Genomic DNA, 24,184 nt, shown 5'->3' on the forward strand with positions numbered 1-24,184 from the left:
ACAGCCAGGAAAGGTGGGAGCTGGAGTTCAGCAACTTATTGAGAGCACTTGCTATGCAGTTCTACATACTTACCTGGGAGTTCAGCTGGGCTTATTTCTGAATAGACATGTAAAAGATTGCACTGTACAGACTGAAAGGTAATACAGTGGGGTTTTGTTTCCCCCTCTTCCACAGTGGCTCCTGCAAATTTTGGGTAGATGCAAGATGTGCTATGATATGTGCATCAGAAGTGGTGTACACACCTTACAATTCTGGACATTGAACTAGGCTAGAATGTTAGTTTCTTCCTCCTGTCTATATCGGTGAAAGTGAAGCCTGTGATGCTGGCTGGCTTGGTGGCCAGGAATGGTTCTGATTTCTCGGGGAACTAAACAATTTGCCATCCAACTTCCGGAAGGGAATGGACAATTGTCAGTTGGGCTAGGAGCTTCACACAAAGTCCGGCAGAGGTCTGTTCTGCTTCCAGAATCGGAGGTAGTACACCTTTGAACATCAGTTGCTGAGAATCACAGGTGGGGAGAGGGCTGTTGTGTTCATATCCAACTTTCGGGCTTCCCAGGGGCATATATTTTTGAGAACAGGATGCTGAACTAGATGGGCCTTTGGTTTGATCCAGCAGGGATCCTCTTCCGTTATTATTGGGGGGAAAGCCCAGTCAAACAGTCCCAAGATGCAGGAAACTCAGGGACAAGGTGGCTAAAAGAAGGATGCAGAGAAGGGAATGGAGTGAGAAAGAGGAACCTTGAGGAAGGGTAGGCAGCTGTCAGTAAAGTTCAATGCAGGAAGGGAATTGAAGCTAGGAAGTTATCTGAGATAGGACTCTGGAGAAATTTTACAGAGCATGAGATCAGGAAAAAGGAGGCATGCAAGGGACATGACTGAAGGGAGGATATCATTGTGTCTACAGCAGACACCCCCAGCCTGGGACCCTCCAGATGCTATTGGACCTCAACTCTCCTCAGCTCCACCCGACATAGCCAACGGTCAGGGATGGTGGGATTTGTATTCCAAAACATCTGGAGGGCACCAGAGTCTGCACCAGGGATGGGAGACCTGTGGCCCTCCAGGTGTTGCTGAACTACAGCTCCCATAATCCCTGACTACTAGCCCTGCTGGCTGGGGCTGATGAGAGTTGGAGCCCCAAAACATCTGGAGAGCCCCATGTCCCCATCCTTGGTCTGGTGAGGGCCAGATTAAACATGGCATGGGAGATCCATAGTTTGAATCTCCTAGCTTCACTGGGGAAGGGTTTTTAATTCTTTCCCCTGTTATTTTGCCCAGTTACAATCACCCTCTGAAGCTGACATTTGGCCTTCTTTGAGACAGGGGACTGTGGATAAAAACAGTACAACTACACTCTAGATACCTGTCTTTACCCACACCCCAACCTGGAAACAGCACTAGGGGAAAGGACCAAGCCCTTATTCTCGAGACACTAATATCTCTATCCAAATAGTCCCCTCTCTGAGGCTGGCTGCTTATGCATGTTTTAACATAAGGTGATCCAATGGTCTCCTGTGTGACATGTAGTTTCTCCCCCACTCACCCTGAAATTCTGCCAGTCATGGTGTCTTTTACTGCAATGTTGGGCGCTAGAAACATCAAGGGGCCAGTGAAGGTCATAAAGCAGGATGTGTGTATGCGTGTGTAGCTGAATTTCACACATTGATTTGAAGGAACCAGCCAACTCCTTGGCTGCATACTTTTTATTGATTGGAATAGATTTTGACATACCTAACACTGCATAGGAACCAGGTTGTGGATGTGACTGCCAGAATCCAGCAATGCTTGCTTGGAAAGTGTGAGTAAATATGGAAGTCTTTCACTATTTGGGGAGTGCATGGCTTTCCACATCTGCAGTAGAGGAAGGGGAAATGGAGACAGAGAAACTGAGGGAGAATATGCCATGATTGCACTTCCATGGATTTAAATAAGGTATTATGATGTGTGTGTTAACATTCAAAAAATCCATCTGGGATTGTTAGCATATAAATGTGAAATGTCAACGTTTATCATATGTTGGATAGTCATAAAAATATAGAATAATTCAGGCTCCAGTTGCATGCATACTTACTTGGGAGTGTGCTCCATGGAACCTTTGAGTAAGCGTGCAATGGAGTTTGCACCGCCAGCCTGTCTGGAGGTGCCACTTGGAGGATTCCCTCTGCAACCTTTCAATGCAGCTTTCGTCACAGACCTAAGCACACTTTTGCTAGCGCAGCATTAGCCAACCCGGTGCCCTCCAGATGTTGTTGGACTGCAACTCCCATCATCTCCAGCCATTGCTGCTGGGCCCAAGATAAGCCCAGCTTGGGCTGCATACATTTAAAGTACATTTTCCACACACACCCCAAGAATCCTAGAAATCGTAGTTTGTTAAGGGTGCTGGGAATTGCAGTTGTGAGGGGTACACTACAATTCCCAGGATTCTTTGGGGAGCAGGGGACATGCTATAAGAACATAAGAACTCTGCTGGTTCAGGCCAAAGGCCTATTTAGTCCAGCATCCATTTCTCAGTGTGGGTCAGTGAGACCCACAGGAAGCCTACCAGCCAGGTGCTTTTAAATGGAAGATGCATAGGTAGTTCAGAGGGCTCAGGCAGGTGAAGGCTGTACTACAGAGTAAGCCCTGTTGAAGAAAAAGCCTGGGGTTGCTTTTGAGTACACAAGTATAGGATCATGCTGTTTGGGAGCAATCCTACAAATACAGGGCACATGCACAGGACTGCATTGCTAGTCCACCGCCCCATGAGGCTTACTCCAGAGTAAACATGCATGGGACCTATGCCCATAAAAGACACCTGAGAGTAAGCCCTAGTGAACTCAAAGGGTTACCTTTTATTTTGCATGGCTTTTTAAAATAAACAAGATTTTATTAAAGCTTTTTCATAACACTTTTCATGTGACACTAAGGTTGCTTCAATGAGTAAAAATACAGAATACACACACACACACACACATATATATAGTGGTATCTTGGGTTACATACGCTTCAGGTTACAGACTCCGCTAACCCAGAAATATTACCTCGGGTTAAGAACTTTGCTTCAGGATGAGAACAGAAATTGTGCTCAGGCGGCGCAGCAGTAGCAAGAGGCACCATTAGCTAAAGTGGTGCTTCAGGTTAAGAACAGTTTCAGGTTAAGTACAGACCTCCGGAACGAATTAAGTACTTAACCTGAGGTACCACTGTACACTTACACACACACATATACACATACATATATGCGCGTGCGCACACATTTATATACATACATATATCTGTTTTTAATTTGTAACTATATTAACCTGCCCTGGGACCTGCTGTTGGTGAAGGGAGGATTATAAACTTATTCATTTATACGTCATGTATGTTGAAACAAACATGTTCGTTTGTACATCGCCAACCCTACGCACCCCCCACCCAAAAAGGCATAGGGCCCTGTTAAGCATCACATCCCAAACCGGCTTTCCTCCTTCCGAGTAGACATGAACCACTCCGAAAGCTAACGGAGAGGAGACAAACGCTCCCTTATCTCTATTCCTTTTCCCCCGCGGAGAAGAAGGAAGAGGAGAAAGAACGCTCGGGGGGTGGGGGGGGGGGCGATGCTTGGCAGGAATGAATGAAGCGACGGGATGAATGAATGGGAGCCCCGGGTGGGAGGCCAGCGGGAGGAAGAGGAGGGGTGGCGAGCCGCGAGAATGCGCGAGAAGCACCAGCAGCAGAGGAAGCAAGAGGGGGGGGGGGCGCGGAGAGCGAGCACAGTGGTCACGGGGTGGGGAGGGGGAGAGGGAGAGAGAGTGGGGGGGGGGAACAAGAGGGAAAGGAGCTGCTGCTATTGGCGGCCGGGGCTGCCCATCAGCTGCCCCCCACTTCCTGCCTTTCTGGCGCCCCCCCCCGCCCCACACTGACTCCAGCCCTGAGGAAGTGGCCCGCGCCGGTAGAGCCACCAGCAGGCAGCCGGGCTCGAGTATCCGATTCCTCCCCCCCACCTTCCTCTTCTTCCAACAAGACCCCCCCCATCCCACTTTTCCTCCTTTTTACAGCGCATCCCTGAAGCAGCAGCAGCAGCAGCTGTAGCTGCAGCAGCTCCATCTCCTCCTCTTCCACCACCATGGCCTGGCCCTGGGGGCGCGGGGGGTAGCCGGGCAGGGGCCTTCAGGAGCCCCCCCCCGCCTCCCTCCTCCCCCACGAAGGGGGAGGCCCCGCGCAGCCAGGTAAGGGGGTGATGGGCAGCTGGGCTGGGGGGCTGGGGTGCAGCCGCAGAGCGGGGTAGGTGGGTGGGAGAGGGGGGGCAGTCGTCCCGCTACAAGCCCCTCTAGGAGGGGTGTGCTTTGGGGGCGGGGGTGTGCTATGGGGCTGGGAAAGGGTCCTCCTCTCCGACGCGAGGTATAAATCGCCTTGGGTGTCTTGGTCAGTGGGGCGGGGGCGGGGAGAGAGAGTTTTAAGGGGTTGGGGTGGGAGGGGCCAAGGAAGCAGAATTGGGGGAGGATGTTTCGCAGCGGTGGAGGTAAGCTGGGAACTCAGAAGCCTTTTAACCTCGTTGGGGGGGGGGGTTATTGTAACCCGCCCTGGGAGCCGCCGGTGATGGGCGAGTAGCAATTGGGGGTAATAATAGTAATTGCAAAGTGCCCAGGGTTTTTTTGGGGGGGGGGCAATTGAAGGGCTGCTGTGGGGTTATAGGGAGTGCTTGAGGTGGTGAGCAGCTGGGAGGTATAACTTGGGGGGCAGGGCCCTGGCCTGGACAGTATGAGACTGTGTGTAGGGTTTTTTGGGGGCGGCTATTGGGAGTGCTTGTGGTGGTGAGCAGCTGGGAGGTATAACTTGGGGGGCAGGGCCCTGGCCTGGAAAGTAAGAGCCTGTGTGTGTGTGTGTGCGTGTAGGTTTGGGGTGCCTGCAATGGGGTCTACAATATGGGGGTGGCTTTCCGAGGGAGACTACTTTTTTTTGGGGGGGGTGTATTTTGTTCTGGGGAGAAATAGAGGTTTGGGATGGGTACCAGGAGGGGGTTTCCAATGAGTTGTGATTTTTTTATTTTATTTTTTTGGAGGGCGGAAGCATAATGAGATGGGGCAGCTGGTTGCGAGAGGGGCAGCGCAGTGGGGGCACTTGCTGAGAGGGAACAGGAAGATATAACTTGATATGTGTCTTGGGAGGAGGGCGAGGGGCCTAGTGGAAGGGTTTCAAGGAATTTGGAAGAGCACATGGCTATGATACGGCGCAAGCGATGGGGTGCTTCTGGAAGCGGGAGGCGTAATATACTGAATATATAGCCTGGGAAACGCGATGCGATGCAGGCCGGCTGCCCCCAGCCAGATGCTGTTGGCCTTCTCCTCCCAGCCAGCATGACCAATGGTTAGGGGTGAGGGGTGTGGTAGTTTGCAAGGCACCAGGCCAGGGGAACACTCAAGCAGGGGCAGGGAGGATCTGGTCTTCCAAACATTGCTGGGCCACAGCTCTCCTCAGCCATGACCATTGGTCATGCTGGCCAGGGCTGCTGGGAGTGGGAGTGTGGCTGCCATCTCCCCACCCCACCCCCTTATAAAAGCTTTTTGTGAACAGGTTGTGGGTGAAAAGGGCTTGAGGCCAGGCAGAGCTGGACACGCAGACTTGCTCTGGGCTCATCTTTACCCAAGAGGAAAGCCCTGATGAGGCTGCATCCACATTTCAACTCCTTCCCCCCACAAAAAAGGAATAATGGGGTAGTTCCATCGTTTGTAGTTCCATTGTTTGGTGAGGGGTGAATTGCAGTTCCCATAATTCTTTGGGGCAAGCCATGTTCTTTAAATGCATGGTGTTTATGCAGCCTAATTTTTTTTTTGCTTTAGCAGCTTCTGTCTTGTTTTCCCTCCCCTGTTCTGATGATGGTGCCATTCTGGGGATTAAGAGCAGCAGCCTTCAAAAGGTTTTTATCACTGTTCTGATTGGGCCACGGTGACACACGCCTTAGTTACTTCCCGTTTGGATTACAGCAACTTGCTCTACGTAGTGCTGCCTTTGAAAAGCGCTCAGAAACTCCCAGCTGCCTCAAAAAGCGGCAGCCAGATTGTCGACCAGGGTTGGTTACATGGAGCAGACAACAGCTCCAATAGCTACCACTAATAATAATATTATTTCCGGGTTCAATGCAGAGTGCTGGCTATGACCTAGAAAGCCCAGCACCACCTGGGTCCAAGCTTTTTGAAAGACTGTGTTTCCTCATATGACCCAGCCCGGGTTACGACATCTTCGGGGGTTACCCTTCTCTGGGTCCCACCACCCTCAGCCCTGCTTGGTGGGGATGCGGGAAAAGGCCTTCTCGGTGGTGGCTCCCAGACTCTGGAACTCCTTTCCTAGAGAAGCCAGACTGGCTCCTTCCTTCTTGGTCTTCCACTGGCAGGTGAAAACCTTATTCCAACAGGCTTTGGGGAACCGACTGATTTTAAGGAAAGGGCTGGTGCCATGCTGTTTTTATTGTAATTATCTCTGTTTTTAGTAGGTCCTTTAATCTGCAGAGAGAGTTTTAATTCTATTAAAGTTTAATTTGGGGTTTTTTAATAATTGTCGTTCCCCCCAAATGTTTTTAGCTATTTCTGTTTTATCTGTAAGCCGCCTTGAGTCCCTGTTGGGGGAAAAGGTGGGGTATAAATAAATACATAATGATGATGATGATAATCTTTATCACATTCCTGCAGCAGCCCAGAGTGAGAGGCCTTTATTTGAGATGGTGGTGAAACAGGGGCTGAATTGCCATGGCTGGACTAAGGACTTGAATCCAGGGCTTCCGGGATCTGGGCCTCCCACAAGGAGTATTTGAAAACTGAAAACTGAATTGGTGAGGCCTTCTGGAGTTTCCATGTTTGCAAAAGACCAGGAAGGCTGGGGTCTTGGCAGAGGTATTCCGGAATGAAAGGTCTATGTCCACAACCTTGTGCCATCTCCGTTATGGTACTTTCTGCAGATTTCGGGGGGGGGGGTGCAAGGAGGAGTCAGTTTAGATTGGCTGTACTGCAAAGGTGTGGAGAAAGTGGTCACAGTACTCGGCTGTCTACATACTGCTGTTTTGACTCTTCAGAGTGCTTCTTGTACCATTATTTCAGTAACCCTTGCAATAACTCCCCGGGAATTTAGGTGGTGGGACTCAACTTCTACCAGCCCCAGTCAGTATGGCCAATGTTCAGGATTTTGGGATGGGTTCCCGCTGAGTTCTACTTAATGCACATTCGCAGCATGGAATTAAAGCACTTAAAATACCACTTTACCCAAAGAATTCTGGGAGATGCAGTTTGCAGAGGGTGCCGAGATTTGTTAGGAGACCCCTGTTCCAGAGCCACGGTTGCCAGAGAGGTTGAACAATTCCTCTTCAGAGGAAGCTTGGGACATGCCTGACACCCTTCATTAACTACACTTCCCAGGATTCCTTGGGGGAAGCCGTGACTTCTTAAAGTGGTAGGATACTTCTATGGTCTGCCTGGTGGCAAAGTTTTCAGCAAACGTTTGAACATCTCCGTTGGAAGAGTCGTCCACAAGACGGGGCCCGTAACACTGAAGGCTTGATTGTTGACAACCAGAGTATGGTTCATGGAACTCTAGAGTTGGAAGGGTACCCAAGGGTCATCTAGTCCAACCCCCCTGCAATAATAATAATAATAATAATAATAATAATAATAATAATAATAATAATTATACCCCGCCCAACTGGCTGGGTTTCCCCAGCCACTCTGGGTGGCTTGCTTTCAACAGAATGTTAAATACAATAATCTATTAAACATTAAAAGCTTCCCTAAACAGGACTGCCTTCAGATGTCTTCTAAAAGTCTGGTAGTTGGTTTTCTCTTTGGCATCTGGTGGGAGGGTATTCCACAGGGCGGGTGCCACTACCGAGAAGGCTCTCTGCCTGGCTCCCTGTAACTTGGCTTCTCGCGGCAAGGGAACTGCCAGAAGGCCCTCAGAGCTGGACCTCAGTGCCTGGGCAGAATAATTGGGGTGGAGACGCTCCTTCAGGTATACTGGACCGAGGCCATTTAGGGCTTTAAATGCCAGCGCCAACGCTTTGAATTGTGCTCGGAAATGTACTGGGAGCCAGTGTAGGTCTTTCAAGACTAGTGTTATGTGGTCTCCGCAGCCGCTCCCAGGCCCCAGTCTGGCTGCCGCATTCTGGATTAGTTGTAGCTTCCGGGTCACCTTCAAAGGTAGCCCCACGTAGAGCGCATTGCAGTAGTCCAAGCGGGAGATAACCAGAACATGCACCACTCTGGCTAGACAGTCCAGAGGGCAGGTAGGGTCTCAGCCTGCATACCAGATGGAGCTGGTAGACAGCTGCCCTGGACACAGAATTGACCTGCACCTCCATGGACAGCTGTGAGTCCAGAATGACTCCCAGGCTGTGCACCTGGTCCTTCAAGGGCACAGTTACCCCATTCAGGACCAGGGAATCCTCCACACATGTCTGCCTCCTGTCCCCCAAAAACAGTACGTCTGTCTTGTCAGGATTCAACCTCAGGAATCTAATCTAATCTAATCCGCAGGAATCTAATCTAATTGAGATTTCTGACACCTTTGTTCTGTGGGATAATTGACTGGGAACCCCTTTGGCTGTACCTAATGCCATCTTGATGCTGAGCAAACCCAGTAGTGACGGTGTGGAGATTTCTAGGCGCGAGGTTGGCATGGGGCATCTCTATCGGGCAACCTGATTTTTTGCACAGCAAAAGATGCATGCCTTTTGCTCCTGCGCTGTGGCACAGATGATGGGCACCTTGCTGGGCATCTTAGTCCTCCGTCACATCAGGCCAACCAAGTGGAGCTTACAGGCCACAGTTTAGAACCCCTGCCTTAGTCCATGGTTAATACCATTTTCATTTTCACCGTGTGTGTTTCTCTTCCTTGCACACTGGGACAAGTGAATTGTTGTCAGAGCAAGCTACAGCCAAGCAATGTCGTTGAGATCGTAGAATCGTAGCGTTGGAAGGGACCCGAGGGTCATCTAGTCCAACCCCCGGCATATGGACGTTCTGCTGTGGCAACCGCATCCAGGTTTAAGGCGCCTAGCTTATATATCTAGCACTGTTCCTGATAGAAGTCTTTGTGCATTGAATGGGAAGTGAGTGTCTTTGCACAGGGTGGTGGGAAAGGCTTTTGGGGGTTATAAAGCGTTGGGTCAGAAGAGGAAATGGGGAAGGCCGTAGGCCAGTAGCAGGACATCTGCTTTGCATGTAGAAGGTCCCAGGTTCAGTGTCCAGGAGAGGACCCACCCGGAAAGCCCAGAGAGCCATGGTAGAAAATGCAGAGCTAGATAGGAACAATGGCCTGACTTGCCATAAGGCAAATGGCATCAGCTCCTAACCTGGAAAGAGAAGCCTTTCAAATTATGATAACTATTTGGCATCCGTCTGTCTCGGGAGACAATGGAAGAATGCGCCTTCGTGGGCGAAGTCAAAACTGTTGGAGTGTTACAGCGCCTGCTGTGGCTGTAGAGACTGATACGGGAGAGACATGTTTTGTTGCAGCCATGGCAGATGAAGGCGTCCAGTTTTGCTGTTACAAATGCACCATAGCATTTCTTCTCTCTGCGCTCCTCCCAGGGGTCATTCCTCTGGTTGCTGCTATGGATGCATAGTCTGTCGTCTGCAAGGGATTCCCACATGGCGGGGTTGATGTCGCCAGCCTTTGGGTCACATTTGCAGACATCTTAGTATCGCAGAGTTGGTCTGCCAGTGGACCGGGTGCCTGAGGCCAGCTCCCCACAGAGCGCATCCCTGGGGGATTCTGCCATCTTCCATTTTGTGGACATGTCTTAGCCAAGACAGGAGTGTAGATTTTGTAGCAGAGTGGCTTTTTTTTCTACTCCTTTGGGATTGGTTGAAGAGAACCAGTGTCCTTTGGCACTTGTCCTTCTGTGCCGCAGTGAAGATAACTTCCTGTTTTACAATATCCAGGCTTCCAGACAAGAAATTTAGGGTAGTTGAGGCAAACATTCCAAAGGGCTCAAATTACCTTCTTAGTTTGGCAGATGCCATGGACGGGATAGCAAGCTTCTGAGTCACACAGAAGCCTTCTTCAGATAAGGGCCAGGAAGCCTGCGGGTGGGCATAACTGGAAAATTTCACACGCCTTCACAGGGCTAGTCACAGCTCTATCTTGCTTTGCCAAAGAGTTTGGCAATATACTGTACTGTACTGGCAATATACTGTCCTGTAAGGGTGTGTGTGTGGAAGATAATTAAAAGTTCAGTTTCCCTATGCATTAGTTAGCTCTTAAAACTGTTGTCAGTGGCTGTAATGCAGTTAAGATGGCTGAAAGGAGATTGTTCTACTACATACACCCTGACTTTATCCTTTCAATAGATCCTTCTGCTCAGGCAAGCCTTAATTTCTGAGGGTCAGTTTTGCGAGGGAGGACAGAGAAGTGGAGAGCGCCTCTCTCTGTGGCTTCCTTCCAAGCGCTGTTGTCACAGATTGCTCATTTATCTGATTGACATAGTGTGCACACAGATGTGCTCTTATGGAGGTGGCAGCGAGGAATACTTTGTCCCTAAGATCTGAGCATCCTTTATTCCAGTATCGACTGGCAGGCAGCCCATTTGAACCAGTTGTGGGTGGTGCCTCGCCCCGCCCCGCCCCCTGGGAGGCAAAGGGAGACCAAATGACTATCGGACTCAAAAAAAAAACTGGCTTTGCCAGGTCAAGTTCATCCATTTTGTTGAATTAATTAAACTAAACCGTTTCAGTTGGATTTTGAATAAACGCAAATAATTGCTGCTGTTTTGAACTTGATGTGTTGTTATCTTCTGTGCAAACTACAATTCCGAATAATGCTTTTTATTAGGGTGGGGGCACCGGGGGCACGTTTATAGAACCAAGGAGGTGGTGGTTGGAAAAAGTTAAGAAACCACTGATTTAAAATTTGGCCTCAGAGCGGAACCTGCCTTTCCCAGGAGGTTAGCTGCAACCTGAGCCTATTTTGGAACTATCTTCAGCTAGGGACAGTGGTATCAAAATGCTTTATTTTATTTTTTTTCTTTTAAAAAGGGAGAAACATGGCTTGAGGCTCTTGGACCAGATGATCCTTGTGGTCCCTTCAAACTCTACAGTTCTATGATCCCAGAGATGCTGGAAAGGATGAATATTTGTTTTATACATTAGCCCAGTGTGTTTTGGCTCAAGTGAGCCTCCTTCAGCGGCTTATATCTTGCCCTGTAAGGTCTCTTAAAATTGGATGGTCCTTGAGCAGCTTTCAAAGAAACAAGCGAGATAAGCCCCTGGAGGAAGCTCGCTGCAGCTGAAGTGCGTTGGGTTAATATAATTAATAGCGGATACGTCCTCTCTTTGAGGACCATATATATATTGAAAAGATTTTTGGGAACCAATAGATGGACTTAAGGCATGCTTCATCCACTCCATGCACCCATAAGTATTCATCCTGCAAAACAAAACAAAAACCCCTTTGGACTAGCCTTACGATCCACTGGGTTCCTGTGCTGGGAGGAGGACGACAGAGATGTTCACCCTTTCCCCACCATCTTCCTCCAGCCCACTTACTTGCCTGCACACAAGTCCTGGTTGCCAGACTAACAAGGCTGCTTTTCTCCTTTGGCGAGAAGTGGGGGGCGGCTGAGAAGTTTGCAGCCTAAGCAGAACAGGGTTAGGCCTGTACGGAGGCCAAGAACGTCTCTGTGGTTTTAATTGTTCTACTTTGACTCGTCCCTTCTTACATTAGAACATGCGACTTAACAACCCCCCGTTTCGCTTAGATGCCTGTTTGGGCTGCCTATATTAATGCCTACGTTTAAAGCAGGATTGATGGAATGTTCTTACGTTCATTGTCAGCTGGCAATTGATTTTTGCTTTTCTGTTTGCTTAAAATTATTTTCCCTCCCCCTTTTTAAAGCTGCAATGGTACATAAAATCTTGGGGAGTGATTTTCACTTGCGCGCTCTCTCTCTCTCTCTCTCTCTCTCTCTGTGTGTCTATATATATTAATTTCATTAAAACTCTTTAGTCCTGCACCTTCTATCAATACCTGGCTGTGCCTGATGGGAGTTGTAGTCCAATATATCGGGAGGGCACCAAGTTGGGGAAGGTTTTCTTAAGGAGAGCTGCTATGGTGTGGTTAGAACAGGGATGGTAGCCTTTGGGCCTCCAGATGTTGTAAAACCCCAGCTCCCATCAGCCCAAGCCTGTTTGGCCAATGGTCAGGGATGATGGGAGTTGTAGTCCAGCAGCAGACTGTAGGGCCACTCAAGTTCCCTATACATGGTTTAGGTAGGATGTTGGACTAGGAACGGCTGCAAAGCTTCCTGGCTGACCTATCTCACTGCCTGAGCAGCCTCGCAGTGTTGTTGTGAGGATGAAATGGGAAGAGGGGAAAAACTCTGAACTCTTTGGAAGAAAAGTGAAAAATAGAAATTTCTCTTTAATAGTGAACGCAGGTGGTCAGATACCTATTGGTTTTTTGGAGGGAAGGGTCACATATGAATCAGAGAGCAGTTTTAGTTTCAGTTTTAAGTTTTGTTTATCATTGCATTTAGGGCTGGGGATTTAATCAGATTCCCTTGTTTAATGGTATGATTGAGCATATGATGGGTTAGGAAGAGCGAGTTTATTTTTATTTTTTGCTTAGTTATGCTATTTTAAAATGTGTGGTTTTTACTGAATTTTGTTTGAGTTGATTTTTTATTTATAATTTAAGAGGATGCCCTGTTTAGCTGTCCGTTGCGGTCTTTAATGTAGACTTTTTCTGGGGGTTTTTTTGTTGTACTTGAGCGTTGTGATTTAAGATATGTTGTAAAACACTTAATGATTTTTGAAAAGTGGTGCGCAGTCTAAAAAAACAAACTGTTTTTTTTTTTTGCCTTGTACTATGTGGAAAACGGTTTCTTGAGCTTCCTTGTTCTGTGAACTTCTAGTCATATTTTGAATTGTGGTAGGGTGGCAATGTGGATTTCAGTGCATGTTTTAAAAAATGTATTGCCCTTTTAAAATGCTCCCCACTGCAAAAGTATTTTTTTAAAGAAATGGTTAAGGATGTTTTCGCATCTGTAGGCATTTGTGTCCTAAAGTATTATTTGCTCTGCAGTTTTAAGTTATATTGCTGCTGGTCGCTGTGTTTTATTTATTGGTTTAAAGCACTGTCTTGTTATATGAGTGTGGTTTTTTTGTCATAATTATTGTGAGGAAATAAAATAGAAAGCTTGGGTGATTTGCAGTGCCCCTGACAAGCTTATAGTTTCCTGGAAGAAGGCATCACAGCCTGGATCATAGAACTGCAATCATAGAACCATAGAATTGTAGAGTTGGAAAGGGGACCCAGGGTCATCTAGTCCAACCCCCTGCAATGCAGGAATCTTTTTGCCGAGCGTGGGGCTTGAACCCACAACCCTGAGATTAAAATTCTTGTGCTCTATTGAGTTATCCCAGGAGTTCTTCCACTAGGGCAGGCGTAGGCAAACTCGGCCCTCCAGATGTTTTGGGACTACAACGCCCATCATCCCTAGCTAACAGGACCAGTGGTCAGGGATGATGGGAATTGTAGTCTCAAAAACATCTGGAGGGCCGAGTTTGCCTACGCCTGCACTAGGGGGTAAGAGAATCCACTGCCCAGATTAAGTAAAGAAATCTTAAATTATCTCCATTATCTGCTTTTAGGTGCTAGGCAGTGACATTCATCTTCAGGCATATGGCTCTTAATTAGGGTCTTATGGCATGGTTGCCATATATATGTTATTGCAGGATGAGCACTTTTAGTCAAGTGGAAAGAACCCCCTCGGAAAGCAGTGGACTCTCTTTCCTTGGAGATTTTTAAGCGGAGGCTGGGTAGCCATCTGTCAGGGATGTTTCTGTTCTGATTCCGGCATTTCAAGAGGCTGAGAAGTCAAATATGTTCTGCAACGTTGCCGATAAACCTCTGGTCGATGGCCTTTGGGGTCCCTTCCAACTTTACAATTCTGTGTTTCTAAGTAATGCTTTTTAAATCTTTCGGGTGTGTTTTAAGTTTTGTTTGTCGCTGTAAGAATGTTTTTGTAGCAAGCGACAAAGAAATACAAGGATAATGTTTGAATTTAACCCCATGACCTCTTTTGTGTCGTCCGGCTTCTGTCTCTGTATTACCGCATTTGCCTTCTCCGTCTCTGGTTTTCTTCCCACTATCAAGTGTGTGTGTGTGTGTGTGTGTGTGTGTGTGGAATCTAGATTGTAATCTCCAGGTCCGTTCTTTTTTTTTTTTAATAACTTTTTTATTCAAAATTAAAACAAAACATATTATCCAGAAACATATCATCCTTATTCCCCCGCATTTTTCCTCCCCCCTCCCTCCCCCCACAGAGCCCATCCACCCCCACCCCGACTTCCCTCAGTTCCAGTCTTTGATTTCTCTAAAAATGCTGTTTTCGGCATGTTACACAGTTGTATAGATCCTCAAACTATTTAGCTGATTATTATCAATATAAAGTTTGTGAATGTTTATTCAAAACCAGCCAAGGAGTCCAGTTTGCTTTGTTGCGTCTTCAAATACTTTGTAAAGGGTTCCCATTCATCTTTAAAGTCACAGTTATCCTTGTCCCGTAGCTTGTATGTCAGTTTTGCCAGTTCTGCATAGTCCATCAATTTTTCTTGCCATGATTTGTTCTGGAGGTCCGTTCTTAACCTGAAACCGTTCTTAACCTGAGGTACCACTTTAGCTAATGGGGCCTGCCGCTGCCCTGTAATTTCTGTTCTCATCCTGAAGCAAAGTTCTTAACCTGAGGTACTATTTCTGGGTTAGCGGAGTCTGTAACCTGAAGCGTTTGTAACACGAGGTACCACTGTATCATGTTGTAAGATGGTGCCAAGTAACATTCTCTGAGGCCACATCCACACCATTTATTTGAAGCACTGTGGTACCACTCAAAACATTCATGGCTTCCCCCAAAGAATTCTGGGAACTGTAGTTTAAGAGTGCAGAGAGTTGTTGGGAGACCTCATTCTCCTCCCAGAGCTATAATCCCCAGAGTTCCCTGGGAAGACTGGTTGTTAAACTACTCAGGGAAGGAAATAGGGGTATCCTAGCAACCAAAGCATCCATTCTGAAGGAAATTAGCCCTGAGTGCTCACTGGAAGGAAAGATCGTGAAGCAGAGGCTCCAATACTTTGGCCACCTCATGGGAAGAGAAGACTCCCTGGAAAAGACCCTGATGTTGGGAAAGATGGAGGGCACAAGAGAAGGGGAGGACAGAGGACAAAATGGTTGGACAGTGTTCTTGAAGCTACCTAAATGAATTTGACCAAACTGTGGGAGGCAGTGGAAGACAGGAGTGCCTGGCGTGCTCTGGTCCATGGGGTCACGAAGAGTCGGACACGACTAAACGACTAAACAACAACAACAACCAAAGCTCTCCATATGCTATTGGACTACAGCTCCAATCATCTCTGAGGGCTGCTCAGGCTAGCTGGGGTTGATGGGAGTTGTAGTTCAGGAGATCTGGGGAAACCAAGTTGGGGAAGGCTGATAGGCTCCTTCCAGCAGTGGATCTCCAGGGTGGTGGGCAAGACCCCTTTCCGCTTCCAGGAAAGCCACTTCACTGGAAATCTCCAGGGATTTATTGTGGGGGTTTTGGTGTGCAAAATTTGCCCACCGGTCATGAGCCGCATTAGAAACTCAGATAAATAAGCTAGGTGCCAAATGGCTCCTTAAACCAGGGTTACGGTTGCCAAAGCAGACGTCTTTTGGGTTCCTTAAATTCATTCTGATTGTGCACTTGAAATACCACGGATAGAACTCTAGGATGTGGCATTAGTGTGAGAAAACAGTCCCCTGGGCATGCAGCTCCAGATGGGGTGGAGATGTCGGGCATCATCCTGGCGCCCAGACATCTTCACTTGGTCGCAAAATGCACCTGGTAAATTTCAAACGCTGGCATGAGCCTGCTCCCCCTGAAGACGACCGCTTGTTGCTTCCTGAAAGATCTGACACAATGGCATGTCGCTGGGGTGTGTTTGTGCATGTGTTCAGAAATCCCAGATCTGGAAACTGTCCAGCAGAGAAACCTCCAATTTAGGTCATATTATTATTGCTGCTGCTATTGGCAATTATTTGCAGCTAGCACTGTTTAAGATGACTGTCATTAGCACCCAAAATCCTTTTCAATGCTCTCGGTGCTGGGCACCCTCCTCGCTCACAACCATCCTGGGAGGCAAAGTTATTAAGAGTTTTGGGTTGTTATTTTTTTCAGTATCTTTTTTTTTCTTTTCAAAATTTTTTATTGGTTTTCACAAAATTATAAACAAATAAGTAAACAAACAAACATAAATCATAACCTTATTACAATTAATCTTATTGATATTGTTAAGCGACTTTCTCGCTTTCCCATGGTTGAATTTCAATGCATATCCTTTTAATGGTTTTCCAAACAGAGTTCTTGTAAACTTAATTTAATCTCTTAACACCCTTCTATCATACCCATTCAGCATTAAACATATTAATTCATCACTTAGCTTTTATATAAATCCTAGGCCGATCTAATACTTGCAAGCTTTCCCCAATTAATTTAACTTAACGTATTTAACTAAATAATCATTAAATTTCGTCCATTCTTTCTGATCTCCTTCTGGTCGTGGACTCTTCCGGTCAGGTCGGCTAGCTCCGAAAACTCCATCATCTTCATCTGCCATTCTTCTACAGTTAGTACCTCTTGCATTTTCCACTTCTTAGCTAGCAAAATTCGAGCATCAGTTGTGGCATACAAAAATAATTTAATATCTTTCTTGGGCAATTCCAGACCAGTTATTCCAAGAAGAAAGGCCTCTGGTTTCTTTATAATATTTTTTTCAGTATCACTGAGGCAGGTAGAGCAGAAGGGAGGTAGTTGTAGTTGTAGTTGTAGTTGTTGTATATTGAATCTATATACTGCCCTATACCTGGAGCTCTCAGGGCTGCTCTGTTCTTAAAAAAACTGCATTAAATGCCTGAGCTTTGACCAGTTTGTTTCCTGTGGTTTTTTCCCGGCAACCTGCTGCCTGGGATATGGTTGCATGAACACCAGGATGCTGTTGGGGTGTCCTTGTGCATTTTTATTTTTGAGCCGGAGGTTTGCAAGGAATGGGATTGGCTCCTTGAGAGGTTGACGTAAGGCCTGTCACCTGAGGTCCCTGTCTGGGGAAAGGGAGTACGTGCACAATTATTGCGCCGTGCATTTCTGTGCTCTGAGGAATCCTGTGTTTACGTGCATGTGAATCGGAACTGCTTCCTCGATTGCCCCAGCTGGCGAACGCTGGCCTGGCGTTTTTTGGCAAGTCCACAAAGCGTGCTTTCACGCTCTCTCCCCCCCCCATTCCCCCCCTTGTGTAAAATCCTGCTCGGACAAATGTGCCAGGGGATCTGGGAGCCAGGAGCCCCCGGGGGCAGAGGCTGTTTGTTTGTTTGTTTACTCAGCCTTGTCAATCCACCTGTTATTAGAGACTAGGAGCTTGCGTTTCAGTCCTGGCCCTGGTTGCATCCTCATTTGCGGCCTGCATAGAAACTGGCAATGGGGTCGTTGAAAACAGTTGCTTTTTTCCTGCATTGCATTGGGCTGGATGAGGTTTGCAGGATTGGACCTGGGATGCAGAGCAGGTTCCCTAAGTTTCTTTCATTCAGGTGGCCTCAAGAATTCAGCTTGTAAACTTGCTTGTCATTCGTTTAATTGGGGACTAGTTAGCGTGCTGGAACACTGGGGTGCTCGAAACCAGAGCAGTTTAACTAAAGATCTGAATTCTAGAGTACAGGAGAGTGATCTGTCAAACTTCAAATAACTCAGCAATGAACCTTATCAACTCCTTGGCAAGCTCACAGATCCTTCCTAGGCGGCGAGGTAAAGGGCGAAAACAGGTTATTTATTGGGACGGTGTGATTTATGCAGCTGCTGTTAAAGTTGCAAAACAAGGAAGCATGGGAATGGAGCAATGGAGAACCTCTGAATTCACAGTGGAATATTAGTTCTGCCCAAGGCATTATTGGAAAAGATAGACATAATATTTTACGAGGACAGAAAGAAACACCATGGATGGAATAATTGCCACACACAGGTAAAACAAGGGTGTAGTTTGAATGCTACACCTGTAGATTTAGAAATCATTTAATGTGTCAATACGAATGAAAGTCGTTCATATTACAGTTGTTGTGGAAGGGATTGTCATTTTGACTGCAGTGCAATTGAAATTAATAAGAGTTAGGAACGCAGAAATAAAGTAAATCAAACCAACAATTCTAGCACTCAGAGGGCCATCTAAATTATATAATTTGGCATCTGAATGATTAGTACAGTGGTACCTTGGTTCTCGAACATAATCCATTCTAGAAGTCCGTTTGACTTCTGAAATGTTCGAAAACCAAGGGGCAGCTTCTGATTGGCACAGGTGCCCCGGAATCAATAGCGGGCACCCGATGTTCGTCTTCCAAAAAATGTTCAGAAACTGGAACACTTACTTCCGGGTTTTTGGTGTTTGGGAGCCAAAATGTTCGAATACCAAGGAGTTTGAGAATCAAGCTTCCACTGTATCAGTACAGTGGTACCTCGGGTTACATACACTTCAGGTTACATACGCTTCAGGTTACAGACTCTGCTAACCCAGAAATAGTACCTCGGGTTAAGAACTTTGCTTCAGGATGAGAACAGAAATCGCACAGCGGCAGCAGGAGGCCCCATCAGCTAAAGTGGTGCTTCAGGTTAAGAACAGTTTCAGGTTAAGAACAGACCTCCAGAACGAATTAAGTACTTAACCCGAGGTACCACTGTAATTGTATTATAATTTGGCATTGTTATAATGAGGCTATTATTGGATTATTGTAATTGAAAATTAATATATTTATTTCTAGAGTGCAAAGCATGTGTTGCTTGCGGGGCAGGGTGTACATGTGTTTGTATGGCGAGCCTCAGATCTGGCCTGCTGGGGCTTTTCCACTGTCATCAAAGACCTTGTTAAGCTTGGACACAAGGACGCTGCCTTGTACTGTGCCGACCTAGTTCAGAACTGTCAGTCCTGACTGATAGAGGTTATTCAGGGGTTTCAGACAAAGGTCTCTAAACCTGGGGCTTTGGCACACAAAGCGAATGCTCTCCCACCGAGCTGCAACCTCTCTGTGCCCTTGGGTTTTCTTGGGGTTTTCTTTCTTTCTTCTAAACTTATGTGACTAGGCAGAGTCATAGCTGTCAACTTACAAATTTGAAAATAAGGGACCAGCAGCCTCGAAAATAAGGGACCAGCAGCCAAAATAAGGGATTTTGCTTAACTTATACAGAAATCCGGCACTCATGGAGCCATGCCTCTTTTGCTGCCACTGACTGTGTTTTGCAGGGGGTTGGACTAGATGATCCTAAGGGTCTACAACTCCCACCAAAGAAGAGGGGCAGACAAAACCGATGAACGACGTCGAGATGGCAAAGCTTACAGGCAGAATTAGAAACCAGGAAGAGGACCTCTTTAATAAAGAATGGGGAAAGTTTATAATTTAGTTGAAAAGCTATCGTAAAGAGTTACATACATTGGTGGGATTGACAGAAAACTTGTAGTAAAAATTTGAAATATGGATGGACAAATGATTTATAAAAATAGAGTTATGAAAGGGATGCAGAGGGGGAAATCACTACATTAAGATGCTGCACTGGTTGGTGGGTATGCTAAGCAGAACGTCGGGGCTGCCACCGTCCTGAAGCGAGGAGTTCCATCAGCCCTTCCCCGCCCGAGAGGGAGGGAGAGAGACTCTCGTCCAAGCCGCCCGCGAGCCCGGCATGAGGCAGTTGTGGCGCCACTGAAGCGCCGCCCTTCTGCATCCCTCCCCATCCCCTCCTTCCTCAGGCAGCCTCCTCAGCCACCTCCGGCAACGCGGCAGACGTCTCGCAAGAGAGGGGCTGCCTGCCCGCCCACCACCCCTCCGAGGGGGAAAAGGGAGAGATGGAGACACGGCAGTTCGTGCGTGCTCTCTCTCATGTGGCGGAGGACCCCGAGCCGCTGCTTCCCTCCCGAGCATGAAACCTGGGAAATTTAAGGGACATCATCAATAAGGGACAGCAGCAGGACACAGCGCTGGGATAAGGGAGTTTCCCACCAAATAAGAGACGGTTGACAGCTATGGGCATTGCCTTCCGTTCCCTGACAGACATGTGTTGACAATCTGCTGTAAAGCGGCAAGACCCGCCCTCCCTCCCTTGTGTGCCCTCGAGATCTGCACTTGGTCGGGCATGGAAAGAGGAGGAGACAAAAGTTACGTTTTGTCAGTATACCTGAAGGAGCGTCTCCACCCCCATCGTTCTGCCTGGACGCTGAGGTCCAGCGCTGAGGGCCTTCTGGCGGTTCCCTCATTGTGAGAAGCAAAGCTACAGGGAACCAGGCAGAGGGCCTTCTCGGTAGTGGCGTCGGCCCTGTGGAACGCCCTCCCATCAGATGTCAAAGAGATAAACAGCTACCTGACATTCAGAAGACATCTTAAGGCAGCCCTGTTCAGGGAAGACTTTAATGTATGACATATTAGTGTATTTTTGGTCTTTGTGGAAGCCGCCCAGAGTGGCTGGGGAAGCCCAGCCAGATGGGTGGGGTGCAAATAATAAATTATTATTATTATTATTATTATTATTATTATTATTATTATTATTTATATACGTTGCGCAAACGGGGCTGGTGCAGCGTTTGATGCAACCCGCAATGCCTTAACGGCCAAAGGCTGGGGTTCGGGACGTGTCTTCACCATATGGCAAACGCTGTGCAGTGGGAATGCCAGAAGGCTGCAAATTTAGGGGCTGCCACAGCCTTCTAACAAATCTCCAGATTGGTGAGGTGAGGAAAAGGAAGGGATCTTTCCTTTTGCACGAGAGGAAGTTTTTCCACTCATGTAATGGCTTTCTTGGAGTCGGCCCATTAATGTGTCCCGTGTTCTACTCTTCCCGTAAGTGATAGAGGTGGAAGGGTCCCCAAGAGTCATCGAGTCCACCCCCTGGAATTCAGGAATCACAGCTAGGGAATCCCAGACTGCCCTCTTTCCGCCTTTCTTACAGACGCCCCTTTTGAATCCTTGCTTATCCGAAAGCTCCTTGAGAAATCTTAGTTTGTTTATCAAGAAGCAGCCCACAAATAAAAAAATTCGTGGTCAGATTTGTCTACCTTGGTTCCCCCCAGCTGGGTACTCTCCAGATGTTTTTGAACTACAGCTGGGTTGGCAGAAGATGTGGTTCAAAGCATCAGGAGGTCACCAGGTGTCTAAGGCCGAGACACACCGTCAACACTGGAGTTAGCTCTTTATTATTATTATTATTATTATTATTAGAAAAAAGGTAGTCTTCCCAGACTAATGAACTGTCAGGCCTTGAAGGGAAATTCTGTTCCTGCACATAACTGTGGCCTTATGGGAAGTCTTGCTATGGGAAGTATTGCTTCTTTTCTCTGGCATTCTGGGAAGTCTCGCTTATAATCTTTTCTCTGCTTCTGCACACACTGTACGAACCTGTTCCAAACACCAAGACATTCCCTCATCGCTCAGTTCATCTTAAGTTCATGATGACCTGTTCTCAATGCATAGCTGACCACATCTATGGAATTCGATTATTATATTCTTTCATGTTATGATCAATCATTAGTAATTGTTTTAGTCATGCTATATCAATCTTTAGTTATAATTTAATTAGGAGGTTTCATGCCTGTCTGGTTTCAACCTCGTTTCTCAGCCTTTAATCTATCGGTGATTAATGTTCACATGTAATTCCCACCTCTTACATGTAATTCCCGCCTTGTATGTATGTTAACCAATCAGCATTAAGTTTCTTTGTGTTTGTATCAACCAATCAGCCATAAGCACACCTGTGGCAATGTTTGTAATAATCAATAAAAGAGAGTTCCCGGGGCTTCCCCCGGCAGACGCCTCTCACATGACACCTACTACTCGTCTCCCGTGATTTTCATTCCTACAAGGCCTAATGAGCATAGTAGCTCATTCTCAGTAGGTCTGGCCCCATGAATCAGTTGCTGAGGCTGAAGGTCTCCCCACAGCCGTCTAAAAGTTGCCTCCTCTCCAGGGTTTTCCCCAAGCAATCGGAGACTGTACCTACATGCAGCCAACATCTCCTCTGCTCTTTTCATGCCTCTCTCGGTCCTGAGAAACCAGATGGGAGGAGAGCTTGTCGCAGCAGGATGGAGAGACTCACCTCTGCCTCTTGACCTCCTCTCCTGCTTCTGATTCTGGACTTCTTTCTGCCGCCACCCCACCTCACTATGCCCTGTTACGTCCTCAGCTTCAGACACCCCCACCTCCCAGTCTTCTCCCTCTGACCGCTCATCGTTGTCCCACCACCTCTCCCCGGGCTCTGTGTTTTCCCGCCCCCTGGTGGTTCCTCAGCTGGTTCTTCCCATCATTCCTCTGCGTCCACCCAGCCCGTGACTTCACGCTGGGGGAAGGCTGCTTTTTGCGATGGTTTGCTCTGTTCCCAAGATCTCAGGCCTCTACCCTCTCTGGAGCCCTCAGTGGCAGTTGTGAACGTAACTTAAGTGCAGAAGATTTGGTTCCCAACTCTCTTCTTTCAAAGCCATAAATCCTGAGCTGGGACTTGCATGGAAAGGCGATTGGAATTGAATTGGGCAAGTTTGGTGGAGGAACGAGCTGCTCCGCCTTTGTGTGTGTTCCTCATTAACATGATCATAAGAGCAGAAATCAATTAACACCCTCCCACAGTATCTCATTTCTGGCAAGTGTCTCTGCCTCTTTACCAATCTTAATCCTTTAAAAAAGAAAGGGGAAAAAAGGAAAGAAATGTGTTTGGAAAATGGAAGACGCGAAGCCCAGGATCCCAGTTCTTCTTCTTCTTCTTCTTGGGCCACTTGTAGTGGTTAAGAGCGGTAGACTCGTAATCTGGTGAACCGGGTTCGCTTCCCCGCTCCTCCACATGCAGCTGCTGGGTGACCTTGGGCCAGTCACACTTCTTTGAAGTCTCACTCACCTCACAGAGTGTTTGTTGTGGGGGAGGAAGGGAAAGGAGAATGTTAGCCGCTTTGAGACTCCTTCGGGTAGTGATAAAACGGGATATCAAATCCAAACTCCTCTCCTCCTCCTCCTCCTCCTCCTCCTCCTCCTCCTTCTTCTTCTCTCTAAGAACTCCAAGGGTCCTTGTCTGTCCCTAAACCTTTTTTTTTTTTTTTTTTTTTTTTTGCACTCTGTGCGGAGGACATCAGGTCAGTCAAAACATCAGGCTGGTGTCTAGGACTGCAGCCTTAAATGTTTCCTTATTCCAGTCCTTTCCTTCTTTCCCACTCCACTTCCAGAACTGGATTCTGCCCTTGGTGTGCGAGGAAACAGAAAATTTCCGGTGCGGAGAACCTTTTTCACCCGAGGGCCGTATTCCTTCCTAGGCAAACTTTCAAGGGCCACGTGCAAGCAGTGGGTGTGATGGTCGTGTCCCAGCCGCCCTGGGTCCCAGGCCACCAGCTGTGGTTCTCCTGTGTGGTCTCCACCAGTAACATCTCGTGTTCTTCCTGTTTTGGTCCTGGTAGATGCCTTGTTCTCTGCCCTTTGCTTCTCTGGACAACCTGCTTCTGAGCATTTGCTGTTTTCATAGTTCTTCTTTGGCGATCCCTTGTAGCTGAGTAAGATTGTCTTCCATAAACACAGTTTTAACAACGGGTCTGTAAGTGACTGTGGAGGCCAATTCTGGACCCACACATCCTTCCACAGTGGGGACATTGGTTTCCGGGCGGGAGTTGATCACGGTGTGGATTTGCCAAGCGTGCCTTCCTCTTAGCACGTTTCTCCCTTGCGTCCTGAGTTCGCTTGTCTTCAAAGCCCATGACACCTTTGGTAAAGGCTGTTCTCCAACTGCAGCGCTTGCAGGCCAGTGTTTCCCAGTTGTTGGTGTTTATACTACTTTTTTTTAGATTTGCCTTGAGACAGTCTTTAAACCTCTTTTGTTGACCACCAGCATTACACTTTCCATTTTTAAGTTTGGAATAGAGTTGTTGCTTCGGAAGAGGATAACCAGGCATCCGCACAACATGACCAGTCCAATGGAGAAAGGGAACCTCGGGGTCATCTAGTCCAACCCCCTCTTGCCCATGGTAGATGGCGATCCAATTTCTGCTTTAAACCCTCCCAACGGAGTCTGTTCCACTGTTGAATTGCTCTTTTGCAATTCTGCCCCCAGTAGTACTGGCACAGAGCTGCACACTGCTGTTTCACAACTGATTTATCCATGCCGCCTGGCAGTTGTTCACGCTGGAATATGTTTGCCAGAGACAA

At 47.4% G+C, this 24,184-nt stretch overlaps 1 protein-coding gene across 4 annotated transcripts in view; it reads left to right on the forward strand.

The window, feature by feature from the left end:
- AGPAT1 (1-acylglycerol-3-phosphate O-acyltransferase 1) overlaps window positions 1-24,184 on the forward strand; it is a 48,913-nt gene that overhangs the window by 610 nt on the left and 24,119 nt on the right. The window contains exon 1 of one of the 4 annotated variants that reach the window (XM_081853877.1): window positions 3,832-4,197. The exons of 1 other annotated variant lie outside the window; for it this stretch is intronic. The gene's annotated coding sequence lies outside the window, so the exon portion shown is untranslated. Of the gene's footprint in view, window positions 1-3,831; window positions 4,198-4,472; window positions 4,491-4,537; window positions 4,598-24,184 lie in introns of those variants that run through there. 2 more of the 4 variants (XM_081853878.1, XM_081853879.1) reach the window with 2 other exon arrangements.

This window comes from Podarcis erhardii (genome assembly GCF_964252035.2).
Source record: "Podarcis erhardii genome assembly, chromosome: 2".
NCBI lineage: Eukaryota > Metazoa > Chordata > Lepidosauria > Squamata > Lacertidae > Podarcis > Podarcis erhardii.